Raw genomic sequence first — 14,429 nt, 5'->3', positions numbered from 1 at the left:
GCTAAATAAGTCAGTATAGTAACTGGGCTGCTGTTGGGAAGGCTGGGGAATTGGGGTGAGATTCTCAGAGAGGGCAGAGACTTTTCTCTTTGTCAAGTGTTCAAATCATGTTCAAGGCTGACCCAATCAGCTATCCAGTGGATAGTAAGGGTAAAGTGATCCAGGGATTGAAGCTGACTGCTCATCTGCACCTAGTGAAGTAGCAGTGAAGAAACCAGACCACTATTCAAAGGATTATGAGTACAGCCCCTGGCCAGAGCTATTTGTGTGTATGAAAGATAAAACTTTTGAGAATGTGAAGAATACCAGCCCCCCCTCCCCCCCCAAAAATTCGGAGCCAACATTAAGATGATTGTCTTCTCTGGTGACTATGATCCATGACCACACACTTAAAGGGGAAACAGAATCTGCTTTATGAGTGCCCTCACCTCAGAAGTAGATTTTATGCCCTGGCCTGGGTAGACAGGGGTCAGAAATCTTGATGCATACCAGATCTTGAGACACAAAAAACAACAACAGTGACCTTATACATTAAAATTCCAGGTATCTGGTGTCCAAGAATCTGGAATTAATCATCCAACACGCAGAAATTTCAAAGATAAAATTTTTCAAAAACAAATTTGTGATGCATGTATATTCATCTGCCATGCGATAGTCCTCCCAGCCACCACCAACAATCCTACCTGTCATCCTTTGCATACAGGTGCCATTACAGTAGAGGATAATTGAATATGTTATCACTTTACAGTATATGCATTCACATTCTTTCATGTGTCAGTCTGCTGTGTCATCAAGGAAGACTCCCATTGAAGGGACTAAAGTGAAAACATGTTTTCTGACTTTGTATTGTGTTTCTGAAGAGTTTATCTCATGCAGCCATTGGATCCCATTTCCATACATAGCAGGGAGTTTACTGTATAGCAATTCATGTGCAATATAAGGTTTACAAAGGAAAAGCTAAAAATGCACTTTGGTCTACATTATAAATGTAGGTGCTTCTAGAAGTGTTTTCTTTGTTGAGGTGAGGTATAAGTTTATTGTTCCATAACAAAGTGTGTAATCAGTTCTATATACATGGAAGTGTTTGAATATACACACTTCAAGAAGAGTCACATTTCCCATAAGTGATGTATATGAAGTAATGTTGATGCTTCAGCTGAACATATTGTGACATGTGGACCTGTTGCTAGGCAACGACTGCAAAATAAGCAGCTATACAACCGTCGTTACTAGATACTGTTACTAGGTTCTGTAAACAATGACCGTTGCTATGTAATGGTCACAAAAGACATGCACACAATGGTAGAAGAACTGATGGAAGCGGTGTTTTTGTGCAGTCCCTGCCCAGGATATATAACAAGGAACAGCTGCAATTATGAGAGAGTCTTGAGATGGCAGTGAGAAGAGAGGGAAGTTGGTGTGAGATGGCCACCAGCCAGGGAGTAAGTTGAGAGTCAGCAGTTGGAGCAAGGAGTTAGTTGTGGGACAGCTGCCAGCTGGTAAGAATGTGAGCACAGAAGCAGAGGACATTGTTGAATCCATCACCAGGCAATGACCAGTGAAGACACAGCAGACTGAGAAGACTATATATACGCTGTAGTGAGCTGCAGAGTGAGTGAATTAGCATTAGCACTGTAGTTATTTGTAGTTACATTCTGCAAGAGTTCAATAAATCCCATTACCAATCCAAGCCCCATCTATAGTCACTCTGACATGTGACAATATGGATTAAAATTCTGTGTTATAGTGTAAATACCTATGGATCAGTGTCAAAAGAATTGTTTGATTGGGGGGGGTAGTGCAGTCAGAGAAGGTGGCAATTTTTTGGCCTGCAGCAAGACCTGCCACCCTTTCTGCATTTTAAACACAGAAATACCAACTTGGCAGATCTGCCTTTCACTACCTGCTGGCAGTTACTCACATGACCACATGCCTGTATGCCCATATAGAATTGTACTTATGTATTTTTTTTTTTTTCCAATTTTTTGGGGGGAGGACTGCGTAACATCAAGGACCACAGGAAAGGACAATTAAGTGTGTATGGTTGTCTGCTATGTGTGGTGGTAAGTGAGTGTTATTATTTCTTTACTATTTTAGCTACAACTTTTGCAATAGTGATAAAGGAAGCAAACACTCCGGGAGAATAACGGGCACTTCTGCTAGTCCACAATAAATTAATGCTAAGGGTAATTAAGTTAGCAAAATAGANGCTTATACTTTTTCTTCTACCCTGAAGATGGAGGCGATACGTGCCTCCGAAACGTCGGTTAACACCACTTATACACGGTGCCAAATCCCAGAAGACTGCTTTCTTCAAAATAGAATGCAATTCGGAAAATATGTATACTTCATCGGAGGGTGCATTCTGCATTTTTCATTTTTATGGAAAAGCCTGACATCCGTTTTGGTATGTTAGGTGTTATTTATGAAAATTAATAATTATCTTTTACGGGTCGGCGAGCCGTTCTGTATATATGAACACGTAGCACGCAGGAGCGTACAGAGTCTGCGGGAGCTAGGCAACGAAGCTGGAGTTTCAAGTTTTCATGTACAGATGGCGCAGTAATGTACTATTATTTGAAGCTGTGTAACGCATTGCATGCTGGTATTTACGTCCAGGATTTTGTGTAAGGTGCAGATGAATGCATTTACTTCTTAAATTTTTAATGTCCATTAAATCTGATACGTTCTGATATTTATATTTTAAATTGTAGATTAAATAAACAAATAGAATATTTAATTTACACAAACTAACATACACAAAAAGTATGAAACAATTTCAACTGTTTCCGAAATAATATTGACAACTCTAGGATTTGAATTGTAAGTTACCAGCGTACCCGTGCAACAAAATATGTACAGCAATTTCAAAAATTATTGTCGGTTCATAATAGTTATTTATATTTAACGTCTCTTGGTCCTTGGTCTTAACAGACGTCATTTTTGTGACATTCATATCACAATTCAATAGTCTGAGCTATTGACAGTGTCATTAAACAAACGAACACGTCTTGTGGGAAGGTCCTAGAAAGGAAATTAAATTCCCACTATAAACTGGCTTTACTATGGAATTTCACATACACAAAATTGTAGCGCACAATTTATGACTACTTGAACACAAATAATTTACCACAAAAATCTACATCACGTCATAGTCTATCGTAGACCGTGGTTGGTACCGAAGGGACGACGTTTTGAAACAGTGTCTGACATCCAAAGAAAATCGCAAGCGGTACTCGACAGCATTAAGGAAACCATAACTATAGACAGAAATATAAACTCCTTTCAGGGCACCATCACGATAATTGTGAAACGTGTGGTTTGTCAAAGCAATCAGAATAATGTCGTCTCGCCTCAGACCAGCAAAGGAAAATAAATTTCAGCACGCGAAAGAGATCATCTTCATACACAGAGAAACACGTTTGTGCTGTCGGTTGATCTTATTTCATTGTAATGATGGAATAATAGATGTCTTGAACATCTACCATCAAAATATCTACTCAAGTATATGCAAAAGTAAATTTACAATTCAGAAATAAATGTTTTAAGTTTGAATAGCATATATACATTCTTTGAAATACTTTGGAATACAATTTTGAACTTTCTTACAGGACACCGTTATCTCAGACAACCAACCCGTTTATTAGTTGTGTACTCCAACATCAGCTACACTTTTCAATTCCTTTTTTTTTTTTTTTTTTTGCGTCAACGCCTAAAGCCTTTCTTGATTTGGTACCCGACGTAAAATGTTAGGAAAAGATCAGTAAAGCATGCCCGAAGTCCAAACACAGTTATTATATTCTGGAATGTTAAAGTAAGCTGGAAAATGTTGCAGAATTGACAAATCTGCGTAAGTACGTTGCTGTCTTGTAACTCAAACAAAACGTCCGCGAAGATAAAGCTATCGCACCGTATGAGGAGTGTGGGTCAAGTGGTAGGAACTGCAATGCGCATGTACATATGAATTGAGCGGGAAACGTGTACATGCGCACTGAGTTTGGAGGCACTGGTACAGACCGTACAGACCATGTGATGGCGGTTAGGTAACAGTTGCGTTCAGTTGGTTCTTGCATGGCTCGCGTTGAACATCTGGAAGCAGGCGGGGAGGAGGAAAGTTTGTGCTATGTGTGAGTGTTGTTGAACGAAATTGTTTTTATTTACATTATAACTACCTAGAGTTGTGTCGTGTGTTTACAGAATAACGGAACAGAAGAAATAGCTACTATAGGATTCTGACAATGGTGTATAATACACTGAGATATTGGGTTTTCGGACTTTATCCTTCGTCCTGGTTTTTAAGATAACTAAGAAAAACGCGACGTTTCGGAAACTGGATCTCTTTCCGTCCTCAGGTGAGGGAAAACACTTATTCTGTTGGGTCTAGTGATTGAGGCTAGCTTTTTCTAAGGGACCCAACAGAATAGGTGTTTTCCCTCACCTGATAACGGAAACAGATCCAGTTTCCGAAACGTCGTGTTTTTCTTAGTTGTCTTAGAAACCAGGACGATGGATAAAGTCCGAAAACCCAATATCTCATTTTCTGTACAGAGCATTATGCAGATGAGAAAATAAATTACATTGAATTTACAATTGAACCATACTTGGTATTTCGAAAAGATTTGTTCTGGCTTCATGATACTTTGGCCAATAAAATGGCCTTAAATGAATAACTTCGGGTTCTTATTACACATTCTTTTAGATGTCATTTTGCTGTTGAGGAAAAGTGAGCTCTGATCATAAACTGTTACGCAAAGGCAACTGTGAAAGAATTAATAAAGTTGGAGAGAAATTACTTCACAAAAATTTAGAATTGTATTCTGTGATTCAGAAATATCTATTCAAATTATGGAAAAAAAATTGGAAATAACCGCTGCTTTCGTAGTTTCAAAGGGTTGTCAGGAATTAGAAGCTATAAATATTAATAAAAATCAGCTTACTAAGTGTACGTTCCGTAGGAAGACCTAGAATTAGGTGGGAGGATAATATTAAAATGGGTTTTAGAGAAATATGAGGCTGTGGACAGGATTTATCTGGGTCATGATAAACACCAATAGCGGTCTCTTGTGAACACCATAATGAACCTTTGAGTTCTATAAAATGCCGGCAGTTTCTTAGTTGGCTGAGTAACTGTTGGCTTTTCAAGAATGATTAAATTTTCTACGGTTAGTTTACATTTCTAAACGTATTCAGCATTTCATAATCTTATCAATCAATTAGGCCTATTAAAATGTTAAACAGAAGGCCTGTATTGGCACAGATTAAATAGTTAGGCTTCTTGTTCTGTAAATCTTACAAATCTCAAGTGTGTTTATAATGACTGTACGTCTAATATTGATCTGGAACGAAGTAAGAAACTGTAAGTACGAGGAGATACAAGAGTACCGTACATAAACTTTATGAGGTGAAATATGCCTTACGCATGCAATGGGACCGAAAAGTAAAAACAAGATTATTTGTTTTAAATTTGTTCTTGTTGCAATTGTTAAGTCATGTTTACAGTTTCTTAGTGTTCCATGAAACTAAATGTGTCTGTCACGGCTGTTCTTCAAGGAAGGAACTGAGAGCACGTTTTTGTTACGTAAGACGCGGAGAATCCAAGCCCGCCTCCTAATGAATGAAGCAGGTGCCGAATTCAAACGGCGCTGCAAAGCTATGCGTGCACCTGAAATGCAATGAACCGTAGGCCATGCATCTCTGGACATTTAATAGTTTGAACTGAATGCATTGGTGCCGGCTAGGGGAGGGGCTAAGCTAGACATTTGCCTCCCCTCTGGATTTTTGGAAAGAATCACAATTGAAGAAAACAGGAAAATTTACGAAATATTAATAAAAAATTAAAAGCATTTTTTAAATGCTTTAAATACTGAATACTCCAGAGGGATCAGTAAAACATACTTGCACACGGCTTAAACTTAGGTTTCTAAACAAAATTTCTGATTGCCCCCCCCCCCTTGGAAATATTTCTGGTGGTCCTCATGGTTCACTGGTGAGTAAATTCCGCATTATTTAATGAAAAGCAACATATTCTTGTGGTCTCGCTGAAGTTATTATGAAGCAGGTATATTGTCAAATTAAATTAATTATATTGCGTAGGTGTTTAGTTTCTCTGAGGCTAATAACATTAGTTAATTAGCCAGAAGATCTCTAAGGTTCAGAGTTCCCGTGGCATATATATGATTTTTTTTGTCGTATGCGACGGAACATAATATTTCCATAAACATGTAGGCTAAAGTAATTCAGAACATGAAACAGCTGATATAAATTACAAGCGAGTACCATTCTCCAGCGTCTATAATTGCGATATCGGTGAAGGCATAGGTCCAATTCTACAGGAAATTTTTTTCGAATTTGCCTGTTTCTCCATTCCGCCCCATTTTTGTTTTATTATTGCTAGTGGGGTGGGACTAAGTCCCTTGTACTACGGCCACTTCTGGCCTATTGTACCAGCCCAAAATGATAGGTGAGGGTGATTGTGGAGCAATTGGTGGAATGAAGATTGGCAGGGGAAACCGAAGTACTCGGAGAAAACCTGCCCCAGCGCCACTTTGTCCACCACAAATCTCACTTGACCAGACCCGGGATCGAACCGGGGCCGCCGCGGTGGGAAGCCAGCGACTAACCGCTTGAGCTATGGTGCGGCCTTTACAGATGTTACTACCACCTTTAATGAGATAAATATTACATTAACACTTTTTCATTTAATCAACTTTTGGTTTATGAATATGAGAAATATAGCTTCTTCTAATGTTGTCATACAAGGCTATGCCGTGAGGCAAATGATCTAGTGGCGAACGTACAAAATTTACAGGTCTGCCACTACCACGGCGGCCCGGGTTCGATCCTGGGTCTGGTAAAGTGGGATTTGTGGTGGACAAAGTGGCGCTGGGGCAGGTTTTCTCCGAGTACTTCGGTTTCCCCTGCCAATCTTCATTCCACCCATTGCTCCACAATCACCCTCACCTATCATATGGGGCTGGCACAATAGGCCAGAAGTGGCCGCAGTACAAGGGACTTAGTCCCACCCCACTAGCAATAATAATAATAAAAAAACGCTGGTATTAATGAGGTATGAGGCTGTCACGGTGGTTATTGTTAAGCTCATGGAATTCTTAGGTATGACATATTATGGTTTTGGATATAGGTATCGACGTTTAGGATGAACATGTCCTGAAAGTATGAATTAGCAGGTTCCTGCGAAGCCCTGATACCTACTACAAAATTACATGACGTCACTTTCCACGAGACTCCTCTTTTGACTGTAATCCATAAACTGTGGACTGAGGTCTAATGGAGCAGTGGCCAGGTCTTGTGAAAACGGCAGAGAATCTCCAGACTCCACAAAAGGCTGAGAAGTTCNGAGAAGATGACAGTCACTTAGCTTGTCAAGAACTGAAGAAAGCAGTTTTCTGGGATTTTGCACCGTGTATATGTGGTGTTAACCGACGTTTCGGAGGAACGTATCGCCTCCATCTTCAGGGTAGAAGGAAAAATATAAGAAATCCGCAAGCGAAGAGACCCTGAAGATGGAGGCGATACGTTCCTCCGAAACGTCGGTTAACACCACATATACACGGTGCAAAATCCCAGAAAACTGCTTTCTTCAGTTCTTGACAAGCTAAGTGACTGTCATCTTCTCAAAATAACTCTGATGCATAGTTATTGTTTCATATCTGACATTAATAAGCTGTACTGGAGCAGGTTTCATACAAACTCCGTGCAAAGTAAATGGGAAATTGTATTGATACTTGGCGCCATTTTGCTGACCATCTCCGGTTTTAATCATTCTGTAGCATACTGTGATGTATATAATTAATGAAGTTAAGATAAACATAAGCCTAATGTTGTCAAGGGTTTGATATATTGCAATAAACTTTATGGGAAGTTGTCAGAATAAGGAATTTATACTTCGTGCGGCTTTTGTAGTCAAATTATAGATTATCATTGTCTCAAGCGGTAGATTTTCTGATTTCGATTTTGGATGTGCCCCGTTCGATTCTCGTTTGCGACTCCGACAATTATAATTTTTTTTTCTGGTTTCCCAGTGTCTTTCAAGTGAAATTGCATCAAAACATTTATCATCACATTCCTTCCAACCTGTTATTCAATGATCACCGTGTCATTCGACACTACACAGTCTGAGCTATTGACAGCATCATTAAATCAACCAAAAACAAATCGTTCTGCAGTAGTGAACACGTCTATTGCATTTCTCTGCACTCCGCAGCCTTCGTTGGGCAGAGAAATTAAACGTCTGTTTAATTTGTTTGTAATCTGACTGCACTTGTATTCCTACGCTTGCAGAAATAGGACTGGTTTAGAAAGACTTGAAGTTACATTTTGGATTTGTACTCTCAAAGTAAACGTAAACGTTAACCCTTTCATGGCGGTAAACGGAAATCCTTAAGAAACAGCTCCTGGACAAATCTGTAGCGGAAGACAGAGTTCTTATTATTTCTGTTAATGTCTGTCGCATTATATCCGTCCAGCGCACTTATTTGACATGATTAATTTTGGAGTCCTCAGAACACACCTCTCTCCTCTTGTTGGAACATAACCAGGTCTCGAGCAACTGACGCCAGGCGCACATACAAAGAGGCACATGCAGAAGTATATTTAAGATCGACTGCAAATATGTCTGATCAGTAGCCACTAGAATTACATGGCAAGAGATGTCTAGTGTCACTGGAAATTCTTTTAGGCAGACGGCATTATTGGCACCAACATAAATAAGTTTCATCTGTGGTCTAGTGATCAGAGTTTCTGGCTACAGATCCAGAGGTTCCGGGTTCGATCCCCGGCACTACCAGGTTTTCTGAGAAGTAGTGGATCTGGAACGGGGTCCACTCAGCCTCGTGAGGATAATTGAGGAGCTATTTCAAGGAAATAGCGGCTCCGGTCTAGAAAACCGAGATTAATGGAACTTCGCCGACAAGCGGCGGTCCCTCGGTTGGTATAGTTCGCTTGCGGACTACAGGCCACGGAGTTTGTTTTGTTTGTTTTTTGTTTGTATTCTGAATTATGTTTGTAGAGAGGTTAGCAGATATTTAAAGGTGTAGAAATGCAACACGTTGCAACCGAGACATTAGTTTTTAAACGTGGTATTGATTATCTGTTACAGGTGATGACCCAACATAAGAACCGAAATATATTTTGAGCAAAAATTTAACGTCAAAAATTTTCAGTTTTGTTAATTCGCGTGATACTGAAAATAAAGGTGTCTAGGTAAATGGGCAATTAATTTGTTTCCAAGCCTATATAAGCGAGCTTAAGACGTTTTAGTTTTGAGTGTTTTGCTTACTGCTCTCTTGAAATAAACGTTTGAAGGTTAAAACACATCTTTTATGTTCCCCAGTTGAACTGTATCGTACAGGACGAAATCAGAATACATTAAATTGTAGAAAACAATATGAACATTTTCATGAATTTAATCATAAATAAATTTTTATTTGGGAAGAGAATAAAACGTTAGGGGTTTTTGTTGAAATTAAGGCAACATTAGGCACATTCAGTGTTCACGTCACCTTTCAGGATCACTGAATATCAAAACATATATAACATAATTATAAATTTGTTTCTAAATGTCATAAATAGTTGGGACGGCATCCGTCACTGGCACCACAGAAATGGAATATCTGAAAATGCTAAGGAGATGTTTGAGCGATGCATATAACGAAGCAGTGGTTAGTGGAACATTGTAAATCAATCTGAAACGTTCATTATTTTCTTCAACCATTCTTTTAGGATACGTAAATGAAGGTTTAAATTATGGACAAAGCAAAGCAGGGGAAACAGGAAGTACGAGCCTATATATAAATTCTGTTCTGAATCCTAATGGAAAGAGGTGTTTGAGAAATGGACAACCAAAGGGTTCAAATTAATTTGAGGAAAACTGGTTGTAAGAATGTGAACTGAATTTGAACTGGCTTAGGTTAAGATGCGGTAGCAGGTGCAATGGATTTTCTTTTTGCGTGATGAGAAAATTTCCTTTGCAGCTAAGACAATGCTGACAAGCCAGAGTACATACCGTACCTATGAATAAATTGGCGGTTGGGTACCCGCTTTTATAAAATTTTGCTTGAATGTAGCTTTAATGATCAAATACTAAGTAAATTATTTTCCATTTAAAGTTAATTATGGTATGTAGACGCGTTGCTAGGCAACGGCTGCGAAATAAGCAGCTGTGCAACAGCCGTTGCTAGGTAATGGTCGCAACAATATAACCACTGGAAGCGGTGTTTTCTGTGCAGCTGTAATTACGAGAGAGTACTGAAAGGGCAGTTAGAAGAGTAGGAGGTAGTTCTGAGAGAGTTGCCAGCCAGTAAGAACATGAGTACGGAGGCATAGGACATTGTTCAGATCCGTCACCAGGCAATGACTGGCGAAGAGACAGCAGACTGAGGAGTCTTAGTACCAGCTGTAGTGAACTGAGGAGCTGTGATTTAGCGATAGCGCTATAGTTAATTATAATTAAGTTCTGTTAGTGTTCAATAAATCGAAATACCCATCCATACCCTGTTTACAGTCAGTCATAGAAGTAACATTATTTTTTCATAAATGAAATGTAAGAACGCTGGTAAGATTTATATGCTTTTCATTTTTAGTAATCAAGTGGCACTTGGGTAATAAGTAAGAACGTAAAGACGAGAGAACACATTTCACCAGGGAAGATTTTTTTCCTTGGCACTACAGCCCCAGCCGGCCTAGGCCTACCTCCATGAACTTTTCCGTTCACTTCGGTTTTCTAGAGATTACACATTCGGTAGGACTCCTTGAGCGGGTGATCAGCTCGTCGCAAGGCCTCTACCTGTACACAAACACAGAAAAACGCACACACACAAACTAAACATCCATGCCTTGAGTGGGATTCGAACCCACGATCCCGGTTTCCAAGCGAGCGAAGACAGTACATGCCTCAGACCGCTCGGCTACCGTGGCCGGCACCAGGGAAGATTATTCTGCATAATTTTATGTCAAGATCGGGGTTTTCATTTGACTGTGTTGGGTTAGCTGAATCGGAAAATTGGGTGACTACGAGCTGGTCGACAAGAATACGATTCACTGGCCTTGGCGAAGTGAGTGTCTTCCCTATCGCGTCTCCGTCGTTCCTTGGGGTCCACCCAGCCTTCAAGCTGGTGAGTGAGAAGTGCTATATTTCTCTGTGCTTAAAGTTGAAGGAGCTTGAAGCTGACAACTCACTATTCAGTGTAGAGGCTCAGAACGCGTAGAGCTTTATACAAACGCTCCATGAAAGCCTCAATGTTGCACTTTGCTAGCAAGAAACTGTACCATTTGGGGTCATTATGAATGTTGGGGTACTTTTGCTTCATTCGCGTAATTATCGAAACCTGACAAATATTTTATAGTTGTGTTACTGGAGGGAAGAAGGATGCATACTGACGCATTTCCCTAGGTTTACTTTGCAGATGGAAATGCATAAGGGTTTAGGACCTTTCTTAAAAAGAATACTGCTCATCTATTCAAGAAATTTTCCCTATTTTATAGAACCCGAGACTTTATTGCAGTATACATAAAACCCTGTCACTGAACCCTATCTCGAACTAAGTGTACCGATCCACGCCCTCAAACCATGTTTATCTAATATTCATTTTAATATTATCTGTTGACACGTAGGCCTCCCATCATGTGTGTTCCTTTCAAGCATTCCTACTAAAATTTTGTATGAATTTCTCCTCTCCAAAATTCTTGGTGCTTGTTCCGCCTATCATTTCATCTCCGACTTATTTGTGTATCCGTGGCTCTACAGCCCCTGTGGGCCTTGCCCGCTTTTTCAGTTTCTTAATCCTACACACAGTCGGTAGAGGTCACGCGTTATCATACTTGGTTGAGGCATTATGCTACAAGTTAGAAGGTCGCGGGTTCGAGTCCTGATGAGATCATTGGATTTTTCAACTGACATAGTCGACTCAGCCTCTAACAGAAATGAGTAACAGGAGTCTTCCTGGGGGTTAAAGGGCGGCCGGCGCATAAGGCTGACAACCTCACCGCCATCTGTTAGCCGATTGTCTAGAAAATGTGGGAGCCTCGTCTCACGGCCTGTTACAAGGATAGCTTTACTTTTTTTACACACAGTCAGTAGGACTCCTTGGTCGGGGAATCAGCCCATTGCAAGGGCGCTACCTACACAGAACAACACAACCAGAATAAACGCACACAGACATCCATACCTCAAGTGGGACTCGAACCCACTATCCCAGTGTTAGAGCGCGCGAAGACTGTTCATGCCTTAGACCGCGCAGCCACTGTGATCGGCTCATTTCTGACTTAATCGTCCCAATAATACCTTGTTAAGGGTGCAAATAATAACTGTCGACGTCATGTAATTTTCTCCATTCCCCTGTTAGTTACCCTTGCAACAAAATGTCCCCAGCCATTCTTTCTCTCAAATATTTAAGTCAAAGTTTAACCAAACCAAAGTCTCATTAGGAACATTGTCAAAATGGACTTAATTCTCTACTAATACTGGTGACATGTTGTGGTGTCAGCTCTATGCCCCGTCAAGGAGAGGTTTGCCGAACACAGCGCGATTATGAAACCACAGACTTACGTAATTACCGTTACGTAGTGAATTGGAGGATGGGAAACACTTTCTTAAGGATAACCAAAGAAAATAAAAGATCAATATTTTTTCATTTTAATGTACACATTGCATTCTGAATAAATCTTACTTTAAAGAACAATGCATCATTGATTAGAACATAACGTACAAGATAAAGGAAGATAAATTGAGCAATCTTCTTCAAATTCACGAATGAGATTGTTTATTATATTCTCGCTCCAACCATAAATCTTAAGTTTACATTTTAACTTTTTCTAAATTGTAACTATAACTTGTGTTAGAACTGTTTCTTTTTAAATTCTGAAAAAAGGTTAACTATGATGCTGTTGAAAGTGGCCTCTCTGCAGTATACACGGACGTCTGGGGCCTCAACTATCCTTCGGTTCAGACACTGCACTTAATACGCGTAGAGAATACTTTGGACACGAGAATTTCCATCCTCCATCATTTTACGACGATCTTAATCGATGTTGTGGATTCATGTGTTAATATCAATTGTCTTCAGTTCCACTTTTACATGTAGTGGTCTATTCAGGGCTGTAATTACGTAGGTAGAACCCAGACTCTTTCCTCAAAAGTAATCTTTGCCCGATCTTTTATTCACATAAGTGGAGAATTTGAATTTTTATATCAAATTTTACATTTCTGTATTGCTATGTTTCTGTATTATGTTACAGAATTAGTAGAGTAAATTGTATCAGTTTACACATAATTATAAAAGATGGCTGTGCAAAGTGTGTGCAGTGAAATTATACGTGGTCGTAGCAAGTTTTATCACTTGACAAAAATCGAAGAAGAATTATGAACTTAGCATTGTACAATGCAGAACTTGATGAGTGATATTAATGTGTTTGTGGAAAGTACTACGACGATATTTTGGTATTCTATTTTATAAACCATATTGGCATCAAACGAAATATTTTCGTTATCAACCAGAATAATATTGATAATATAAGCATATATAAAATCGGTATATATTTTGTTTTTATTGAGCTGCTTAATTGTTGGCAGTTTCTTTTGAGGGCATAGGCAGACATTTTTAAGCAACTTCACAACCGTCCAAAGCAGCAATAGTGGAAACACAGCTTAGGATTTATCAGTCCGTTCTACCCAATTTCTAGTCGAAATCTAGGCTTAATTTTGCAGTATCTGCCCCTGTTGTTATTATATATTTCTCTTTCCCGGTGGGCCGGAATTTTGCTTCATTCAAATGACATTACACGAAACAGTTTTTTTTTCTTTCCGGATGTATGTTCAAAGAACGAAAGGCGAGCGGATGAGGTTGAAGTTTATGTCAAAATTTTGTAGATTTAGCAAACTTATTTTTATTCGAGGAAAGCAAATTATTATTATTATTATTATTGTGTTTTGCACAAGGAAAGTACATTAAATATAAAATTGATATTGGCACGGTACAACAGTGCATACCCGTATATAAAATTTGTCCCCATAATTACTGTCGAAACATTTGGCCCACCAGAATTTTGATCTCCTTCTCATTTTCCATATGCATGCCACATGTCTCGCCCATCTTACTGATTTAGCTATCCTACCAATAGGCTCCTAAGTGAAGCGTAAGAGTTGTAGAGCTCCTCACTGTATAATTTTCTTAATTGTCCCATTGCTTTCGGTTTTTAAGTCAGTATATTTCCCTTATAACTTTTTTCCTAACACCCTTAATTTATGATTTCCTTAAACGTTACACACTGATATACGTAAAGCAGTGGTTAGAAATTTAACGTCTGGTTTTTAGAAATGACACGAAGAAGTAAATTCTGAACTCTATCGCGGTTATCACTCGCCGAATTTAATTTGCTCTTATTCTTGGAGGTACCTGGCGGCCGGCGCATAG

General features: G+C 39.3%; 1 protein-coding gene across 3 annotated transcripts in view; it reads left to right on the top strand.

The window, feature by feature from the left end:
- The first annotated feature begins 4,038 nt into the window (after positions 1 to 4,038).
- Positions 4,039 to 14,429, top strand: part of LOC111872850 — a 166,979-nt gene continuing 156,588 nt past the window's right edge. The window contains exon 1 of one of the 3 annotated variants that reach the window (XM_023867054.1): positions 4,039 to 4,127. The gene's annotated coding sequence lies outside the window, so the exon portion shown is untranslated. The remainder of the gene's footprint in view (positions 4,128 to 14,429) is intronic. The other 2 variants (XM_023867055.1, XM_033754859.1) reach the window with 2 other exon arrangements.

This window comes from Cryptotermes secundus, unplaced genomic scaffold, assembly GCF_002891405.2.
Source record: "Cryptotermes secundus unplaced genomic scaffold, Csec_1.0 scaffold298, whole genome shotgun sequence".
Lineage (NCBI taxonomy): Eukaryota > Metazoa > Arthropoda > Insecta > Blattodea > Kalotermitidae > Cryptotermes > Cryptotermes secundus.
Note: the sequence above shows the minus strand (reverse complement) of the source record. Positions and strands in the feature narration are given on the sequence as shown.